The sequence below is a fragment of the Arvicanthis niloticus genome, assembly GCF_011762505.2.
Source record: "Arvicanthis niloticus isolate mArvNil1 chromosome Y unlocalized genomic scaffold, mArvNil1.pat.X SUPER_Y_unloc_1, whole genome shotgun sequence".
Classification (NCBI taxonomy): Eukaryota; Metazoa; Chordata; class Mammalia; order Rodentia; family Muridae; genus Arvicanthis; species Arvicanthis niloticus.
In genome coordinates, this window is record NW_023044978.1 from 2,693,161 (window position 1) to 2,713,251 (window position 20,091).

Here is a 20,091-nt window from a genome sequence, read left to right on the forward strand (position 1 = left end):
AAAAGGGGTTTAGTAATTACATATTACACATTTAATCAATGTGTTTATGATTTGTGCAACTTTAAGCATCTTACACATGGTATCCCATAATGCTTTTTTCTCTTTCCATCATATTGAACCTGTCCTACATTGTTTAAGTTTATAACCAGGGCTCATCTGCCTTCTTGTGGACCAGGATTATCCTATCAGTTTATCTTAGTGCAATTATGAGGTCATACTTGTGTATACAATGGTATGTTATGACCTCACTAGTAGTATATAAGGCCAGGCAGCAAGCAGCTCATACCAGTTATCATCCGGCAGCGTAGAGAAAAGAGATTACAAAAGACTGTTCCAGTTTGATTGATCTAATTTCTCTTCCCAGATTTTAAATTTACATAGATTACAGTGAGCTGCCATGAACCTTGAGTTTATCCTTCTTGGGAGCATTGTGTTTGCATTCATTTTCTTCATCATAAAATTTTTATTACAGGTGAGTTGTTTATGAGTGATTGTATTAACATTAACATGACAGAGTAAAGTGTTTGGTATAGTTTTGTATGATTATGGAAACATTGAAAAGACTACTGGATATATTTAATGTGGTACCTTCATGCCCTACAGATTTCTGACACCTGACACATTTCTTGATTTTATTAAGGCTTAAACAGTTGCTGTTGGTTAGAAATCACATATAGTTCATATGTTGAAATCTTTAGCAAAACTCTCATTCAGCATGAGTTAACAGGAGCACTGAAAATACCCATTTCCCCAGAGTGCATCATGTTAAAACTGGGTATTTTCTCTTCAATTCTCTCTTTACTGTGATAGATTGTTGTCTAAAACAGAGTTCCTTGATATTGGCCTAAAGTCATAAGTGTAATGATTTTAAAATAAAATAAACGATGAAATACAGATAATATAGGTAGGTCTTGCTAAAAACAGAATGTGGCTTTACCAGAAAACCAGCATGATTTAATCTTGTATCTTTCCCACTCTAAGACATACTTATGATTTCTTTGTAAATTGTAGGTTGTATGTTCCCTGATAATTTTTTTTGTTTTGTATATGAAAGAAAAACACTCAGTCTCAAGTGATTTAATATATTTATAGAAGATTTTTTCTAAATATATTGGAGTCCTGTTTTACAAATGTTTTTCTATACTTGCAATCATGAAATATGTCCTCTTGACATTGACCTTGCTGAAAAAATGAGTTTAATGTACAGCAAATGCCCACCTTACAAATAATGAATCATTATAAAAATCTGTCACTTTTACATTTCCATTTCCTTTTGCTGCCTACTAAATTTCTAAATTGAACCATTTTTTACTATATTACAACCATGGTTTGAAAAATCTGGGTTATTTCCAAATATTCACAAATCTAATATTCTGTGTGACTTTATGTTTTGTTTATTTGTTTTAACTGAAAAGCAAATGGAGGATACTTTGCCATAAGAATCACAGACTTTGCTGGAGACTGAACTTCCCAAGGTAAGATGTTAAAAAAATAGGTTTACATTTTTTCTCACTTTATTTCTGTGATACCCTTACACACAATTCCATCTGCACTGCTTGTGGTAATTTTGTCCATTACCATAAAGAAGAAATAATGAGGAAGTTATTCTAATTTCTAGAAAAGTAAAGAGTTGAAATTTATTTTGCAGATTACTTCATATGAGAGCCATCAAGGTTTACATCTACTATAAAGCTAAGAACAACTCCTCAGTCAAACAAGAGCAATGATGTGCATCTTTCCATCAATTATTTCAACCATGTTATGATGATTGCATTCCCACAGTCAGTAGTCATATATAAGTACATGCTAGTTGATCAAGAACTCATGCAATGGCAAATGGCTCAAATGAAAAATTTGCTGTCTTTCAGAAATCTATTTGGCAACATTAAGATTTGGGAGATACAGACTATGAATGTTGCAACAGGCAGTACCAGCAGAACCAGCCAATAAAGTATTGAATTAAGCCAAATAATTTCATTTTTGTAAATGAGCATTATTTAAAAGAAAATCTTCACTCTGATACTCCATATGCATATTGTACATTTATATTTTAATAATTAATTGTATGTATTTGCTAATTCATTTTACAGAAAAAAGGGACTTAGAATCACAATAAAAATTTAACTCAAATTGTTTAGTATTTGTCAGTTAGATGCAGTTAAGTTTTATAGCTGAATTGCCACAATCACACTGAATATAAATTTCAAAATTTCATCTAAAAATTGTAGCATGAATTGTAACTGTCTACAATGTTTATTAAAGTGACAGAAATTACATGAACTTTTTTATTAGAAAAACTAACATATTTAATCCATAAAATTTTTAGTGAGAACTACCCTTTTAAAAAATTAATGAATTTTTAAAAATAGGTTATATATATCTCTTTCTAGTCTATCTGTCTCTCTCTTTGTCTCTCTCTGTCTCTCTCTGTCTTTCTATGTCTCTCTCTGTCTCTGTCTCTCACTATATATGTATTTAATATTATATATACATATATACATGTATATAATATATATTATACATATGTATTTATACATACATATTTATGTATACAAATATATACAAATATGTGTATGTATGTATATGTATGCATATATATACATATATATATACATATATATAAGTATACACACACACACACACACATATATATATATATATATATATATATATATATTCATCTCAATCTAAATATACATGTATGTAACTTCATTTGTGGTCACATTTTGAAAAAAAAGTACGCATGTTTCAAATTAATACAGATTAGTTATGCATTTGTAATGATTTTCTATGTGTCGGAATCATTCCTTTTGCATATGAATAGCCTATAAAAGTGCAATTTCTGTGAAATATATTTATCTGCCTCAGAGGAATCATAAATGCATACTGAAGGATTGCCTGCTTATTTCAACTTCCTTGAATCCTCACAGGATGCATTCATTTGTCGAAATGAGATTCTAGTGATTATGCACTGAGCTCTTGTATCAATAGATCCAGAGAGCCAATGCCAAAGGCATGGTTTCATAATGTCTTTGGAAAGAGTTATATGAAAGGTTGTGGAAGTCTCCCAAGAGAGGAACTCTAATAAACCTCAAATAGTGTACAATAATCTAGTCCTTGAGCCCAAACAAAGATTAAATTCACAACAAGGAAGCATACAAGGATAATACCGTACACCTGTAACATATGAGAAAATAAAACTTAGTTTTGGCCGCTGAACATGTTTGTTGAAATTAATATGTCTCTTATGTCTTCATATAGGTCTTCCTGCCCTAACTTAATAGACCTGTGTGCCAGTGATGATGTGCGGAGAAACATAGTGATGCCAAAGGAAAGGGGTGTTGTGAAACATGTGGGCCCCTATTCTCATAGGTGACCGTGCCAGATGATGAAAGTGGCCATGTGCTGGATGAATTGTTCTATTATTGAAAATTAAGGCACATGAACAAATATGTGAGTGAGTGAATGAATGAATGAATTAATGAATATGTAAGAAATATTGAACTCACTCATTTGAAATTTTAAAAAATGCCCATTTATATAAAGAATATATCGATGATACCTAGAAAATATACCGAGATGTGAGATATTCTTCAACAGACAAACAGTTAATAAAAATACTTATACTTTACTCATATACATATGAAGGACTGTGAGAGGCAGCCTGGTTTCAGGTTGAACATGGGCTGTAAAACCGTATGAATTTGGTGACCCTGACAGATGGAATGTATTTTTTGCCATGCTCCCAGACTTCAGGTTTCTGACAAAAGGTCTCCATAGTTTTGGGGTCATCCAGTCATATAGGGGCAAAGGCCCTAGCCCATCTAGACGTAGAGGAAATGACCACAGGCCATGTAGCCTCACAAAAGATCTCTAAATTAATGAGACACCTAAAGAAGAAGAAGGGTTTAGCCAAGTAAGCATTCATTACCAGACACTTCTCTCTGTAAAAGGTATTATACACTTCAGGCCCTCCCTGGGAAACTAGCTTAGGATTTTACTCAGCTTGTAGATACAGAAAGCTATATTTCAAACAGAAACTGATACATCTTGTTGGAACCCAGTATTCTGGCTCTGTGCCAGTATAGACTGACACTTTCAATCACCATTTTGAAATAGATTTTCCAGTTAAGTAAGGACAGATTCAAGTGGTGTCCATGCTACAGCAGATCAACATGCTCAAATTTATACTAATAAATACACTTCTTGGCCATTTTTTCTATACTAGTATAGTTTTCCTCTGTTAAAATATACAAACATAAAACAATTAAAAAAAGAAAAGGTTATTTAAATTTTCAATTCAAGAGAAATAGAAAGTATGGTGGATAAAATAAATAGGAATATGGCTAATTCTGTATTCATTTTCACACAGGAAATAGATATCAAAAAGGGTACACGTAAAATTCTTGAAATACTGCACTAAGTGATGTGCTTCTTATAATAAAGTTGCACCTCTAGAGCTAACATTACCCCAAAATAATGACTATTTAGTGGTTTACTGAGCAAATACATTAATAGAAATCTCATTCACCTTTATAAGTAACAATTGGGACCTACCTGGATGCATGCAAAACTTTTATAGCTGATCCCAGGCCACCAACCATTAAATTATGATGGTCTTATTGTGGCAAGAGACTCAGACCCTGCAGGCCTCAGACCAGAGGGGGGGCGAGCAGCAGAAGGAGCGTGCTAGTGCTGGCTATGGGTTCTATGGATCCCCCAGAATGTGTCTGGGGGGCTCCTGGGTGCACTTACCCGCAGGCCTCAGACTGCAGGAGGGGCGAGCGGCGGACAGAGCGTGCTAGCACTGGCTATGTGTTCTATGGATCCCCCAGAATGTGTCTGGGGGACTCCTGGGTGCACTTACCCGCCGGCCTCAGACTGCAGGAGGGGCGATCGGCGGAAGGGGCGTGCTAGTGCTGGCTATGGGTTCTATGGATCCCCCAGAATATGTCTGGGGGGCTCCTGGGTGCACTTACCCGCCGGCCTCAGACTGCAGGAGGGGCGAGCAGCGGACGGGGCTTGCTAGCGCTGGCTATGGGTTCTATGGATCCCCCAGAATGTGTCTGGGGGGCTCCTGGGTGCACTCACCCGCAGGCCTCAGACTGCAGGAGGGGCGAGCAGCGGAAGGGGCTTGCTAGCGCTGGCTATGGGTTCTATGGATCCCCCAGAATGTGTCTGGGGGGCTCCTAGGTGCACTCACTCGCAGGCCAAGAGTAAAGACACTTCTATTGAAGATAAGCCTACATTTTAAGCACTAGAAATGACAACAACATATTTTTCTAGCATATTTGGTATTAGTATTGCTGAGTGCTGGTGGAATTGTTGAGTGTTTTAGCATACTGACAGCTCTTTCATTCTATTATCAGCAAATTTGAGGTTCCTGCAACCATTCTGCATTGCACAGATACAGGCAAACTATATACACATACACACACATGTGCACACACATACACACACAAAATTAAATTAAATAAATATCAAAATGCTTTTAAAATAAAGTAAATAAACTAATACATAAATTATAAATTACTAAAAATTTAGCCTGAAGTTGAAAAAATGATGATTTTATATCGTGCTTCATAGGGAAATCCTTATTATCAGACATTAATCAGATCTTGTGTAATTTAAGGTTATTTGGATTGTGGATTTATATCACCTCTAATGTAAGTAATTGTATTATTTTCAAATATTATTATTACTCTTCCATAGTAGTTTATTTATGCTTTCAAATAATACAGAATGAGAATAAATGGAATGTAACCACTGGCCTCATTTGTTAATTTTTTAAACTTTTTTATTAGATATTATATTTACATTTCATATTTTATCCCCTTAACCCATTTCCCCCACCACACAAGAACCCCCTATCACACCCACTGTCCTCCTGCCTCCATGAGGGTGTGTCCCCACCTACTCCCCACTCCCACCTCCCCACCCTCAAATTCCTCCCTGCTTGCTGTTCAGCCTTCATGAGACCAAGGACCTCCTCTTTGACCCATGCCCCAACAAGGCCATCCTCCCCTAGGTATATAGCTGGTGTCATGGGTCCCTCCCTATGTGCTCCCAGGCTGGTGGTTCAGATCCTGGGGAGCTCTGTTTGGTTGGCACTGTTGGTCTCCTCTTGGGGCCACCAAACCTTTCAGCCCCTTCAGTCCTCTAACTTCTCCATTGTGAACCCTTGATCAGATCAGTGATTAACAGCAAGCATCTGCATCTCTAGCAAGCCTCTGAGGAGACAGCTACATCAGGCTCCTATCAGTATGCACTTCCTGACATCCATATCAGCGTCTATGTTTGTTGACTGCATATGCAACGGATACCAAAGTAGAATGGTCTCCAGAAGGCCCCTCCATGAGTTTTATATATTATTTTCAGTTTGTTGCATTTTAAAATTATATATATATACATATGTCATAATAAAATCTCAAAAATAAAACAAACAGCATGAATGAATATATTCATTATACATAAATGTATATATTTATTATATAGCTATGCATATATATAATTATATGTTCATTAAATATTAATATATATTATTTGCATATATTGATATATATTCATATATGTTAATTCATGTAGTTTGCTTTATTTTTTAAGATATTATTGTGAAATTATTTTAAACTTTATGAAGCTTGTCTCAATTTGAAGCTATGTATAATATATTATTTTAAAATTATACTATTTTTCTGCAGTAGATTCCTTAACTAACCAAATATTATTATTAGGAAATAGAGTGTATTCATTGCTTTTTGAAGAGCAGGTAACAAATACTGTGTTCTTAATCACTTTATTCTGTATTCTGAACTACTGAATATTTCTACATGAAGTATTGCTTAATTGCGTCTTTACAACACAAAGGCTGTGGCAACTTTTCCAAGACTCCCTGACTTGAGGTTAAACCATTTATGTAAAACATCACATTACTATATTTTCTATTTTTAAATTGCTTGCTTCTATCTCTCTGTGTGTCTCTCTCAGTCTATCTTCTCCAACTATTTACTTCTATCTATCTATCTATCTATCTATCTTATAATTTGTATATATATATATATAAATATTTTCATGTGCAAATATGTATATATATATATATACATATATAAATACATGTATCCATATATAAATGTAGATATGTGTATATATAAATAGTTTCATAACTATATATTTTTATTAATATATATATATATATATATATATATATATATATATCCAAATGTGTGCCAAATGTAGTTATAGAGATATTTACAGAGGCAGAGAGAGTAAAGAAAAGAGAGAGACAGAGAGAGACAAAGAGAAAGATAGAGAGAAAGAGAGAGACAGAGAAAGAGTGCTTCTCCATCATCGTCTGTTCAGCCTCTGTTGGACAATAAGAGTTCAGGTGATTCTGTGAGTTTTCATTCAGTGTACTTCACCCTTCTGTTCTTGTTCTTTCCCTCTTTCTCAGAAATTCTCATCTCTACTTTGAGTTTCTATCAATTTTCTTAATAACTTGATATACCTTCTGTGATGAATACCATGCTAGGTTTCTGTTGGAATGAAGAACATTAAAGTATTGTGATTCACTTCACTGCCCTTTTTTATTATAACAAGAAGATTGGGCCATCTCATATCTGGTTCATGGCTATATAGCTAGTTTCAGGTATGTTCTTAGTCTTTTTCAGTTATGTGCCTTTATTCTGGGATAACCATTGCTTTGACACTCCCATAATATTACCTGCATTTAGCCTAACTCTTCTTATAGAAATGACAAAGAATAATTTAAAATATATTAAAATATTGGTTTAGCAATTCATTCGGTGGAAGCCTTACCTTGATTTCAGAAGATAGGATGATAAAACATGTATCGCCAATCAAATACTATCACCATCATATATTCTGGGAATTTTCATCATACTCAAATTCAAGCTTGTTCACACTGTTGCCCTTTGTACATAAATTTAAAGATGGTATTATTAAGTGTTGATAATGTGGATCTGAAATAATTGACACAAAGAAATAGGCTGTTAGCATTACAACTGTGCAGATATTCATTTATTGTAACCCACCTATCTATTTACAAGCCAAAGCCTAATGCTATTGAAATTTTAGCCTTGCTTTAGCATGATGTTTTCCTTGTGTTTACTCATGGTATTTCAATTCATACTCTGGTAATTATAACTTCTTCTCAACATTCTTTTTCTTCAACCTTTCCTCCTCAGAAGAATATTCACCTTCATACATGCAGCCCAGTAAGAAAGAGCTTTCTAATATTTACTGCATGCATAATTTATAAACACACAGAAACACACACACACACACACACACACACACACACTATGTTTGTCGGGTGAATGATGAGCTTTGCATGAAATGCAAGCATCTTTAAGTAGGAAAATCAAATTAATATTTTTTCAACATATCTTTAATAGATGAATTTAAAGACTGAAATTTCAGCACCTTTTGGTTGATATGCCATCTGTCAATGTTCTCTTGGTCTCCCACAAAATGAGCCAGTCTTACAAACATTCAGGGAGTATCCATTTTAGGTTTGGTCCATTGCTGTGATTTATTATGTAAAATTAATTCTATACACAAATGGCAAGGCTAGTTTTACTAAGAATTCACACCTATATATATTTTGTTATCTTAACTTTGCCAATTCATTAAAAAAACAGTTAAGTTAAATTGGCTGTAGCCAATTACTCGATTGATTAGAAACATGTGGGCTTAAAATTACCTAGTTGAAAAAGCAGCAAACAGAAGTAAAATCTGAGAAAGAAAAGAAAGATGGCATGGTTACAACTCAAAGAATGTGGACTTGTGCTGTCCAGTTGCATATAAGGTAATCCCCAGTGAAAGACAAATATTAATAACACTGGAAAATTGATAGAAAAGACTTAATAATAGGAAAGAATAATGGCAGAGAGGGTAGATTTTTAACCAGCTATTTTGACTTTTGAAGCTTATTGAAAATAATAATAAATATTTCTTACTTCTGGAAACTAAATGAATGAGGCAGGGTTCAAAACTTGAAGTAAAAATAAAACTTTCTATAACAGGTTTGCACCTCAACATTAGATTATTTGGCATCTCAGATTCATTATAAATAATTTCAGGATCTGGAACAGACACAAAAACCTGGTTCTTTTAAGAGCAGGATGGGATAAATATTTTGTTAGTAAAGCCGGCTTTGGAAGAAGCTGAAACAGCATGGTATTTCTCATAGTCTTGCAGGATTTACACTACGGAAAAATAATCACTAATTTGGCATGTAAAACTTTGGGTTCATAGAATAAATTAAGACACATGTGCCACTCCCTTCAACAAAATTCAAAAATTTCCAGAGAAAAAAAATGATTCTTAATTGAGCTGTGCACATTGCACACACATTACTGATTTCTTTAGAAATTTCAATATTGGTTCTAAGGTTTATATAGTACAGAAATAAAGAACAAGAACTTAGTCCTATGAAAACTCTCCCTTGGGAATGCTGAAATGACCTGCTGTCCATCTTCCTGCATGATATTTCTCAACAGTGACTGTTTCAAGAAACTTGCTACCAGAACAGCTCCAGGAAAGATTGCTAATCTCCAAAGACAAAGCTTCTTCCACCTCTTTAGCCTTCCAGTCAGGACCTCAGTTAAACCCTGGCCTTTTTGAAAACATTAAGACTGGACAACAAATAATGCCAAATAGCTTTGTTTTGACTTAAACATCTTTTCCAATTTCCTTTCGAACCCTAAAAATAATTCTTCACACCAATTCATCAGAAAGCCTTCATAGAAAGAACATAATCCCAATCACTTTTTTGGACATATATTATTGATATGTTTTATTTTGAAGGACAATTTATTCTAATTATTGTCCTAGTGAGAAAAAAAAATCAGGGAGGTTGGTATCAGGGTTTTATATTGTTCTTTTTTTATTCTACCCTTTCATTCCTTATTTCTGGGAAGGATATTGAAAATACTAAAAGTGTGATATCATAATATAAGAAGTTAAACAACAAACGGTGGTATTCTTAAACAAAACCATTCTATACACATAGTATATTTTAATAAATCTTTATATTTTGATTCATATTTGAGATTATATTTTAAATTGATACAGAATTTTGCATTTCAATAAAAATTAAATTTTTATTTGTATAAAACTTTGTGTTTTGATACAATGTTTAGGATTTATTTTTGTTACTCTTAGATAGCCACTGTGACTATTCAATTATTTAAAAAAAATAAAAGGCATAATCACTGTCCTTTTAATGGATGGTAATAAAACAGTTTAAGATAGTTACTTAAGACATATTACCAGACAGTAAATCAAAATCATGTTCATGTTGGATTTGATTTGGAATACCACTGAAATATGTATTTTTGAATTCACAGGACCTGATAACTGGAAACATGTGACATTTGCTTGCTCAGATACTTTTTGAATGGATAAATGTCTTCCAAAACATTACACACTTACAGAATATGGCATTTAAAGACATAATCTATTAATTTCAGTCTGTTTCTTCATTGAGACATAACAGGTTTTGGAACCAGAGATTTGATTTGGAATAATATGATGATCATAGGAAAGCCTCCATTTAAAGTTGCTTTGATTCTGAGAAGGTAAATTCTCTACAGAAAAAAACTATGTCTTAACTTTTTCTGCAGACATGCCATTCTGAAATGCAGGATAGTGGATGGCAAAACTCTGCCAATGCAAAATAACGAAATCAATCATTTACCCTGCTTCACAAAATATGTGTCTTATATTATGGGCTGTTAGGCTATATATTGGGGCTACAGTGTTAGCAAATCTTTTGGAGACTTTTCAGGTAATCAGCTGTTTCTGTCACTTCTACACTTTTTGAAGTCTGTTCAATATTCTTGCTGCAAAGTCAGATAATCTTTTCTATACTTCTCAGGCCTCTGTTGACGATGAAAAAAATTGTCTCTTTCTTATAATAGGCTTAAATCATTTTCTATTTACCATTTATAATGGTCTATGAAGGTAATATTTGGAGTGTAATACTGTTTAGGATAAACACTAGCAGGCTTGAAAAATTAATAGAATACTATATCTTGGGAAGCCAAATAAGAACATACATAGATTGATCTCGACAACATACCCATCTTTACTATATTAATCCTTCCAATCCATGAGCATGTGAGATCTATCCAACTTAAGATATCTCTTGGATTTCTTTCTTCATAGACTTGAAGTTCTTGTCATACAGATTTTCACTTGCTTGGTTAGATTCACACCAAGCTATTTTATGTTGTTGGTGACTATTGTGGGGGTTGTCATTTCCCTAATTTCTTTCTCAGCCTGCTTATTCTTTAAGTAAAAGAAGACAACTGATTTATTTGAGTTACTTTTATATCCTGCCACATTGATGAAGTTGTTTATCATGGTTAGGAGTTTTCTGGTGGAAGATTGATATTACTAATCTGCAAATAGTGATATTTTCACTTCTTCCTTTTTAATTTCTATCGCTTTGATCACCTTATGTTTTCTAATATCTCTGGCTAAGTCTTCGAGTACTATATTGAATAGATAGGGAAAGAGTGGGCAGCCTTGCTAGTCCCTGATATTAGGGATTGCTTCAAGTTTTTCTCCTAGTTTGATGATGTAGTTTGTTGTCTCCTAGGATTTTTTTTTGGTTTGTTTTTTGTTTGTTTGTTTGTTCAATGTTGGCTACTGGTTAGCTGAAGATTGCTTTACTATGTTTAGGTATGGGCCTTAAATTTATGTTCTTTTCGGGACTTTGACCATGAAGGGGTGTTTTTGTCAAATGATTTCTCAATATCTAGTGATATGATCATATAGAGGGTTTTTTTTTAGTTTGTTTATATAGTAAATTAAGTTGATGGATTTCTATCTATTGAACCATGCCTGCATGCCTGAGATAAGGCCTACTATATCATGGTTGAAGGCTATTTTGTTGTTTTATTGGATATAGTTTGAGAGATTTTTACTGAGTATTTTTGCACCCATATTCAGGAGGAAGGTTAGTCTGAAGTTCTCTTTCATTCCTGTGGCTTTCTGTGGTTTAGATGTGAATGTAATCGTAATTGTGGATTCATAAAATGAATTGGGTAGTGTTCCTTCTGTTACTATTTTGTGGAATAGTTTATAAAGACTGGGTATAAGATCTTCTTGGATGGTCTGATAGTATTCTGCACTAAAACTATCTGATACTTTTCTTGGGGAACTTTTAATGACTGCTGCTATTTCTTTAGTAGTTCTAGGACTATTTAGATAATTTATCTGATTCTCATTTAACTTTGGTGTTTGGTATGTCTCTACAAAATTGTCCATTTCACTTTTGTCACTATTGTTTTGTAGTAGAGTCTGATGGTCTTTTGAATTTCCTCAGTTTCTTTTGTTATGTCTCTCTTTTCAGTTCTGATTTTATTAATTTGGATACTGTCTCTGTGCCCTCTGGTTAGTCTAATTGTTTATCATTCTTGTTGAGTTTCTCAAAGACACAGCTCTTGGTTTTATTGATTCTTTGTATAGTTCTTTTTGTTTGTACTTGGTTGATTTTATCTCTGAGTTTGATTTGTCCTGCTGTCTACTTCTCTTGGGTGCATTTGCTTTTTTTGTTCTAGAGCTTTGAGGAGTTCAGTCAAGCTGCTATTGTTTGCTTTCTTCATTATCTTTTTAGACACTTAGAGCTATGGGTTTTTCCCTTAGAACTGCTTTCATTGTGCCCTGCAAGTAATGGTATGATGTGACATCATTTTCATTAAATTCTAACATCTCTTTAAATTATTTTTTTCTTCACATTATCACTGAGTAGAACATTATTCAGTTTCCAGGTATATGTGGGATTTCCATTGATTTTATCATTATTGAAGACCAGCCTTAGTCTGTGGTGATTTGATAGTTTACATAGCATTATTTCAATTTTCTTGTATCTGTTAAGACCTGTTTTGTGACCAATTATATGGCCAGTTTTGGAGAAGGTACACCATGAGGTGCTCAGAAGAAAATATATTGTTTTGTTTTTGGAAGAAATGTTCTATAAATATCTGCAAAATTGATCTGGTTTTTAACTTCTCTTATTTTCACTGTTTCTCTGTTTAGTTTCTGTTCCCATGATCTGTCCTTTGCTGAGAGTGGAATGTTGAAATCTCCCACTATTGTTGTGTGAGGTGCAATGTGTGCTTTAAGCTTTAGTAAAGTTTCTTTTATGAATTGCATTTGGTGCATACATGTTCAGAATTGAGAATTCATCTTGGTTGATTCTTCATTTAATGAGTACAAAGTGTACGTTCTTATCTTTTTTGATAACTTCTGGTTGAAACTTGATTTTATTAAATACTAGTATGCCTATTGCAGACTGTTTCTTTGGACCATTTGCTTGGAAAATTGTTATAGCCTTTCATTCTGAGATAGTGTCTGTCTTTGTCATCGAAGTTTCTTTCCTGTATGGAGCAAAATGTTGGATCGTGTTTAAATATCCAGTTTATTAGTGTCTGTCTTTTATGGGAACTTTGATGTTAGGAGATATTATACAGGAGAGATTGTTGCTTCCTATTATTTTTGTTATTAGTTGTGGTATTATGTTTGTGTTGCTATCTTCTTGTGGGTTTGTTGGAAGAAGATCACTTTCTTGCTTTTTTCAGCATGTAAGTTCCCTCCTTGTGTTGGAGGTTTCCCTCTATTTTCTTTTATAGGGCTGGATTTGTGGAAAGATGTTGTGTAAATTTGGTTTTATCATGGAATATCTTGGTTTCTTCATCTATGGTAATTGAGTGTTATGCTTGATATAGAACCTTGGAGTGATGTTTGTGTTCTATTTTTGTCTGTATGACCTCTGTCCAGGATATTCTGGATTTTTTTGTCTCTGGTGAGAAGTCTGGTGTAATTCTGATAGGTCTGCCTTCACATGTTACTTGACATTTTCTTTTATTGCTTTTAATAAATTTTCTTTCTTGTGTGTATTTGGTATTTTGATTATTAGGTGGTGAGGTTGAATTTCTTTTCTGATCTGGTCTATTTAGCATTCTGTAGGCTTCTTTTATGTTCATAGGCATTTCTTTCTTTGGGTTAAAGAAGTTTTCTTTTATAATTTTTTGAAGATATTTACTGGACCTTTAATTTGGGAATCTTTGCTTTCTTCTAATTCATTTCACTTTCGGTTTGGTCTTTCATTGTATCCTTAATTTCCTGGATGTTTTAGGTTAGAAGGTTTTTTTGCATTTTGTATTTTCTTCACAGTTGTTTCAATGTTTTTTATTGTATCTTCTGCACCTGATATTCTCTTTTCTATCTCTTGTACTCTGTTAGTGATGCTTGCATTCATGATTCCTGATAACTGTCCTAGATTTTCTATCTTCTGAGTAGTCTCACTTTGTGATTTCTTTCTTATTTCTACTTCAGATTTTAACATTCTGTTCCATTTTGTTCAATTCCTTCACCTGTTTGGTTGTGCTTTCTTGTAATTCTCTAAGGGACTTTTAGTTTCTTCTTTAAGGGCTTCTACTTATTTTCATGTGTTCTCCTGTATTTTTGAGGTAGTTATTTATGTCCTTCTTTATGCCTTCAATAATCATCATGTGAAGTGATTTTAAATCTGAATCTTGCTATTCTGGTGTCATCAGTTATTCAGGACTTTCTATTGTGGGAAAACTAGGTTCTGATGATCCCAAGTAACCTTGGTTTCTGTTGCTTATGTTTTTGCACTTGCCTTTTGCCATCTGTGGCATCTACCATCTTTCTAGTGCTACCTTTAATCACTATCTCTGACTGAGCCCATCTGTCCAGTGATTGTGGTTGTGTCACAGTACTCCTCCTAATCAAGTTGTCTCTGTGATCCTGTGAAGCTGTGATCCTGTGAAGCTGTTATCCTGTGAAGCTGTTATCCTGTGATCCTGTGATCCTGTGATCCTGTGATCCTGTGATCCTGTGATCCTGTGATCCTGTGATCCTGTGATCCTATGACCCTGATTGCGATAGATTTTGAGAGTCAGATTGATTCTGGGCTCCTGAAATCTTGGTGTGCCTAAGTTTTTGAGATCCTACAATAGTGTTATCCTAAGTTCCTATGTGTTGGAGCTCCTGGGAGTCCAGCTTCCTCTGGGTTTTGGGAGGTTAGGTACAGAGCTGAAGCCTTAGGGCTGCTCTAGTTGCAGGCACTGATAGAAAGGATCCTGTGCAAGTAGCCTTGAAAAAGTTTGTGGGTCCCAGTGGGTCACATATTACTCCAAGAGGGGGGTACAGCTTATTCACCTACATTCCTGGGCATGTTAGAACTGTTGGGAGTCTGGGTCCTCTGTGTTTTGAGACTGTTTCACTCCCATCCACCCTCACCACATTTTTCCATCATTCCCTTTCTTGTTACATCAAATCTCAACTGGATTCGATGCATGGACTCCAGTAATGCTAGACAAAGCAGGGTTGTGTACATATGTGCAAAGCAACAAAGTCCATGAATATTCTTTGCTAGTTGGCTTATTCTCTGGGAGCTCCAGGTTAGATTACACTGTTGTCATCTCCTTATTTCCATTCACTCTTCTCCTTCATCTAAAAAGCTCACTGAACTCAATCCAATTGCTGGCTATACTTACGTGAATCTATCCCAGTCACATGCTGGTAAAATTTCTTAGAGGACAGCCATCTAGTTTCATGTTTACAAAATAAAATATTATTAGTGATGGAGTCCAGGTTTGTTTCCCACTCACTGGATTGATTTCAGGATGGACAGGCATTGCTTTCTTTCTTATGTTATTTTTTTTCTTTTTTTTTTCTTTCTTTTTTTATTGGTATGAGTTTCATATAGATATAAAAGTGAGATGAATATTGATACTCTCATGGGCATTGTACCACTATAACACATTTAGGAATACAAGACTTAGACCCAGTCCTTCTTTTACTTTTTTAACTGATTTGAGATGGTCAGCCTGTGAGTCAAGGAACTATAGCAAATTCATGACTTGGAGTTTATTGTTAGGTTGTTTTCTATGTTTTATTTAGAAATAGCTGAGTGGAGTTAACAGACAACAGTCCAGATTATCTTTCATGGATAGTTGGTTTTCAAAACATCAGAAGTCCACAGAATTGATGTTACACACATTTCTATATTAGTGTTTATTTTTATTAGAGACTTGTCTGCTCCTGACAGTTTCCTGTATTGAATTCTAATAAGAAATTGAGCATCTTTGGAGTTACTCCAGTTGTGGTGAGACAGCCACTAGAAAAAAATTGCCTCTTTCCATCTACAGACAAATTACTGTCCAGAAAAGGACACACTTGCAGAATAGTTGACTGATTATATCTGACTAGACAGAGTAATCAGCCCTTAATAATTCTGGAGCACTAAGGTCTGTCAGATGATCCCGGTCCAGAAAGGAGAAGAGCAGATGCTCCAACATTTTGTAGTATAGGGAGTGTCCAGGTGTTTAGAAGCCTCTATAAATTGGCTAAATTTTAGAAGCTATGCTTTGTGCTTCCCACAATTTTAGTTAATTCAGTCATTCTGAATTTCTGACAGGGTTGAAAACTTATAGCCTCAGATCCAATCCTGGACAGGCATTAGACAGAAACAATTATGAGTCAATATTTTTGAAGATAGGTGGGTGATCCCATTTCTTCACTTGAAGCCCTATATTCAGTTTTCAACTCTCCACTTTGAAGATCTCATCTAAGATCTTCAGTACTGAATCCTGGCATCCTCTCAGATCACAGGTTCTTAGGACATTCTAGAGGTTCCATCTGTACTCCACACCCACAGCTTTATATCTTTATTCATTCTTCTGGTCTTCAGGGTTTTTATCTTACACTTGCATACCTGATGCTCTTAAACCCTTTTCTTTTGCTTTTCTTCTTCCACTAAGATCCCTCCCTCTTTCTGCCACCCATGATTATATTATCCTACCCCCTGAAAACTGTGGTTAAATCATCCTCACATGGGTATTAATTGTTAAATATCTCATAGACTTTATTGTACTTAGACAGTACTTCTTGCCTAATATACATTTACCAATGAATAAATATTATGAAAGTTTTTTTTGGCTCTGGGTCAACTCCTGAGGGATATTTCCTCATTCCAGTGATTGGCCTGCCAAACAGATGTTGTCTTTGATTTTAATAGCTATATGTTACCTCTAACATTGTGTAAATGAACCACATTTTTGTATCCATTTTTTGGTGGATGTACATCTGATGCACTTCCCTCTCACTTATCAGCATTTAGGCTGCTATAAATCCAGTGAAGTAGATGATCTTATAGTATGGTGGAATGTCTCTTTGTTACATAATCAGGCGCTATATAGCTAGAACTTTACATAAACCAATTTCCAAATTATCTGGGGACATACCAGATTAATTTAGAGACTGTTTTAAACAGTTTGCATTTGTACCTGCAATAAAGAAGGTTTCTTCTTTTTACACATCCACACCAGAATGTGCTGTCAATTACGTTTTTGATTTTTGCCATTCTGAGTAGAGTAAGGTGTAATCTTAAGGTAGCTTTGATTGATACTTTTTTGATGTTTAATAATTTTGAAACTTTCATAAATAGTTTCATGATCATTTGAAATTTTTCTGTTGAGAACTCTCTGTTTATCTATAAAGCTTTTTAAAAATTGAGTTATTTGGAATTTTTTTGGTTTTTTGGTTTTTTGGTTTGTTTTTGTTTTTAGTCTAACTTCTTGAGTTCTTTAAATATTTTGGATATTAGCCCACTATTGGAGGTAGAGATAGTGAAGATCTTTCCCCAATCTGTAGGGTCCCTTTCTGTCCTATTGGCTTTTCAGTTTATTGTAGTCCCATTTTGTTACTTGTTGTTCATAGTGAGTAAATCCTTTGTTTTCTATTCTGGAATGTTCCTCCATGCCAATTTATTCAAGTCTATTGCTCACTTTCTCTTCAATTACATTCACTGTATTTCATTTTCTCTTGAAGTCTTTGATCTTAGAACTTAACCTTTGTGCAAGGTAATAAATATTGATTTGTTTTCATACTTCTACATGCATATTACCTGTTAGAAAAGCACCATTGGTTAGAAATGTTTTCTTATTTTCTACTGTTGGTATCTTTGTCAAAGAGGAACTGTCCATGTTTGTGTGGGTTATTTCTTGGTCTTCAGTTATATGCCATTGATCAACCTGTCCAGATCTATTCAATATAGTGATTTTTTTTTTTTACTCTTATTATACTGTAGTACACCATGAGGTCAGGGATGGTGCTTCCTGCATAAGTCCTTTTATTTTTCAGATTAATTTTGGCTATCTTGTGTTTTTGTTTTTCCATATGAATTAAGAATTACTGTTTCCATGCCAGTGAGGATCATGTTGTTATTTTTGATAATGATTTTACTGAATTGACAGATTACTTTTTTTAATATTAGAATAGTATTTAGAGAATATATATATATATATATATATATATATATATATATATATTCATTCCTTAATTTATGTCTCAAATAATACCCCACTTCTCAGTTACCCCTCCACCAACCCCCATCTCTCATATACCCTCTTCTCTTCCTTTTGTCTGTGGAAGCATGCTCCCACACCCACCCACACCCACTTGTGGCACTGCTCCAACATCATCTGACTGGGGCATCAACCCTCTCTGGGACCAATGGCCTTTTCTCCCATTGCTGTCACATAAGGCTATCCTCTGCTATATAGGTATCTGGAGCCATAGTGCCCTTCAGGAACACTCTTTGTTTAATGGACATTTTTACTGTGTTAACATTTCTAATAATTGAGCATTGAGATTTTTCTAATTTCTTTAATTTCTTTCTTCATGGACTTTAAGTTCTTGTCATAAAAAACTTTCACTTGCTTGGTTAGAGTTATACAAAGATATTTTTTATTATTTGTATTTATTGTGAAGGTACTGGTTCTATATTTTATAAATAATTTTAATTGGTATCTATTTTGTTTGACTTAATATTATATAAAATCACTTTGCTAAAAAATTTGCCTGGTAGCTATATTATTGTCACTTAGGTATAATTAGTTATATATCATCTTCTGCATATAGAAGCATAGAATGTCATCTGTGGTCACACAAATTCTGTACAACATCTGTCCAAACTCTTCTGGCTCTTTGCTTCTTTCTTAAGAAAGTTGGTGTAATTATAATAGATCTGCCTTTATATTTTACTAGGCCTTATCCCCTGTACATATTTTAATATTCTTTCATTCCTCTGTCCATATAGTGTTTTGTTTTTGTTGTTTTGTTGTTGTTAAATAAAATCCTAATTTTCAGGTCTGATTTATTTTATATTCTGTAGGTTTGGCTTAAATGTATGGCCATCACTTACTTTAGGCTAAAGACATTTTTCTGTTTTATTGAAGATGTTTTATCCATTTGAACTGGGAATTTGCACCCTCTTCTATTATTGTTATTCTTAGGCTTGTTTTGTTTTCACTGTATTCCCATTTTCTGAAAGTTTTGGTTAGATTTATTTTTATGCATTTTTGTTTGCTTCCTTTTTGTTTTTTAACTGATTGTGTTAATATATTTTTTTGATACATTCTATACTTAAGATTCTCTCTTCAATGTCTTGTGCTCTTAGTACTTCTTGCGTCTGTAGTTCCTAATCACTTTCCTAGGGTATCCATCTCCAGAATTACTTCTATTTGTGATTTATTTATAAATTTTTACTATTTTTAGGTCTTGGAAAGTTTTGTTAATTTCCTTCTCCTATTTGATTTTATGTTCCTGTGTTTATGAGGAGTTATTTATAAAGACATGTAGTATACACATGCCAAAATGTTTTTTTTTAAATCTTGCTGTTTGTGTATTTTAGAAGATCCATGAATTAATGTGGTAGGAATATTGGGTTCTGATGTTTTAAAAATTATGTTGATTTCTGTTTCCTTTGTTTTTGTGCTTCCCTTTTCTCACCTGATTTTCTCTGGGGTTATCTAAAATGCTCTATAAATGGAGTAGTTTCCTTTCAGGCAGGTTGAGGTCTGTGACCTAGGTCAGATCAGGCCTCCTGAAGGCAAGCAGTGCCCTCTCATGTTAGGCCAGGCCTCCTATATTCCCCTGGTTGCAGTGGAACACTTATGTTCCTGGATCATTCTCACACAGGTTAAGGTAGACCTTTTTGTAGATAGGTCGGACTTGGGTTTCTGGACCAGTATC

At 34.2% G+C, this 20,091-nt stretch overlaps 1 long non-coding RNA gene across 1 annotated transcript; it reads left to right on the plus strand.

Moving 5' to 3' along the window:
• The first annotated feature begins 316 nt into the window (after window positions 1–316).
• Window positions 317–1,930, plus strand: LOC143433932 (uncharacterized). The gene is made up of 3 exons (XR_013070060.1): window positions 317–472; window positions 1,416–1,475; window positions 1,649–1,930. It is a non-coding gene; the product is annotated as an uncharacterized LOC143433932 (long non-coding RNA).
• Window positions 1,931–20,091: the final 18,161 nt, after the last annotated feature.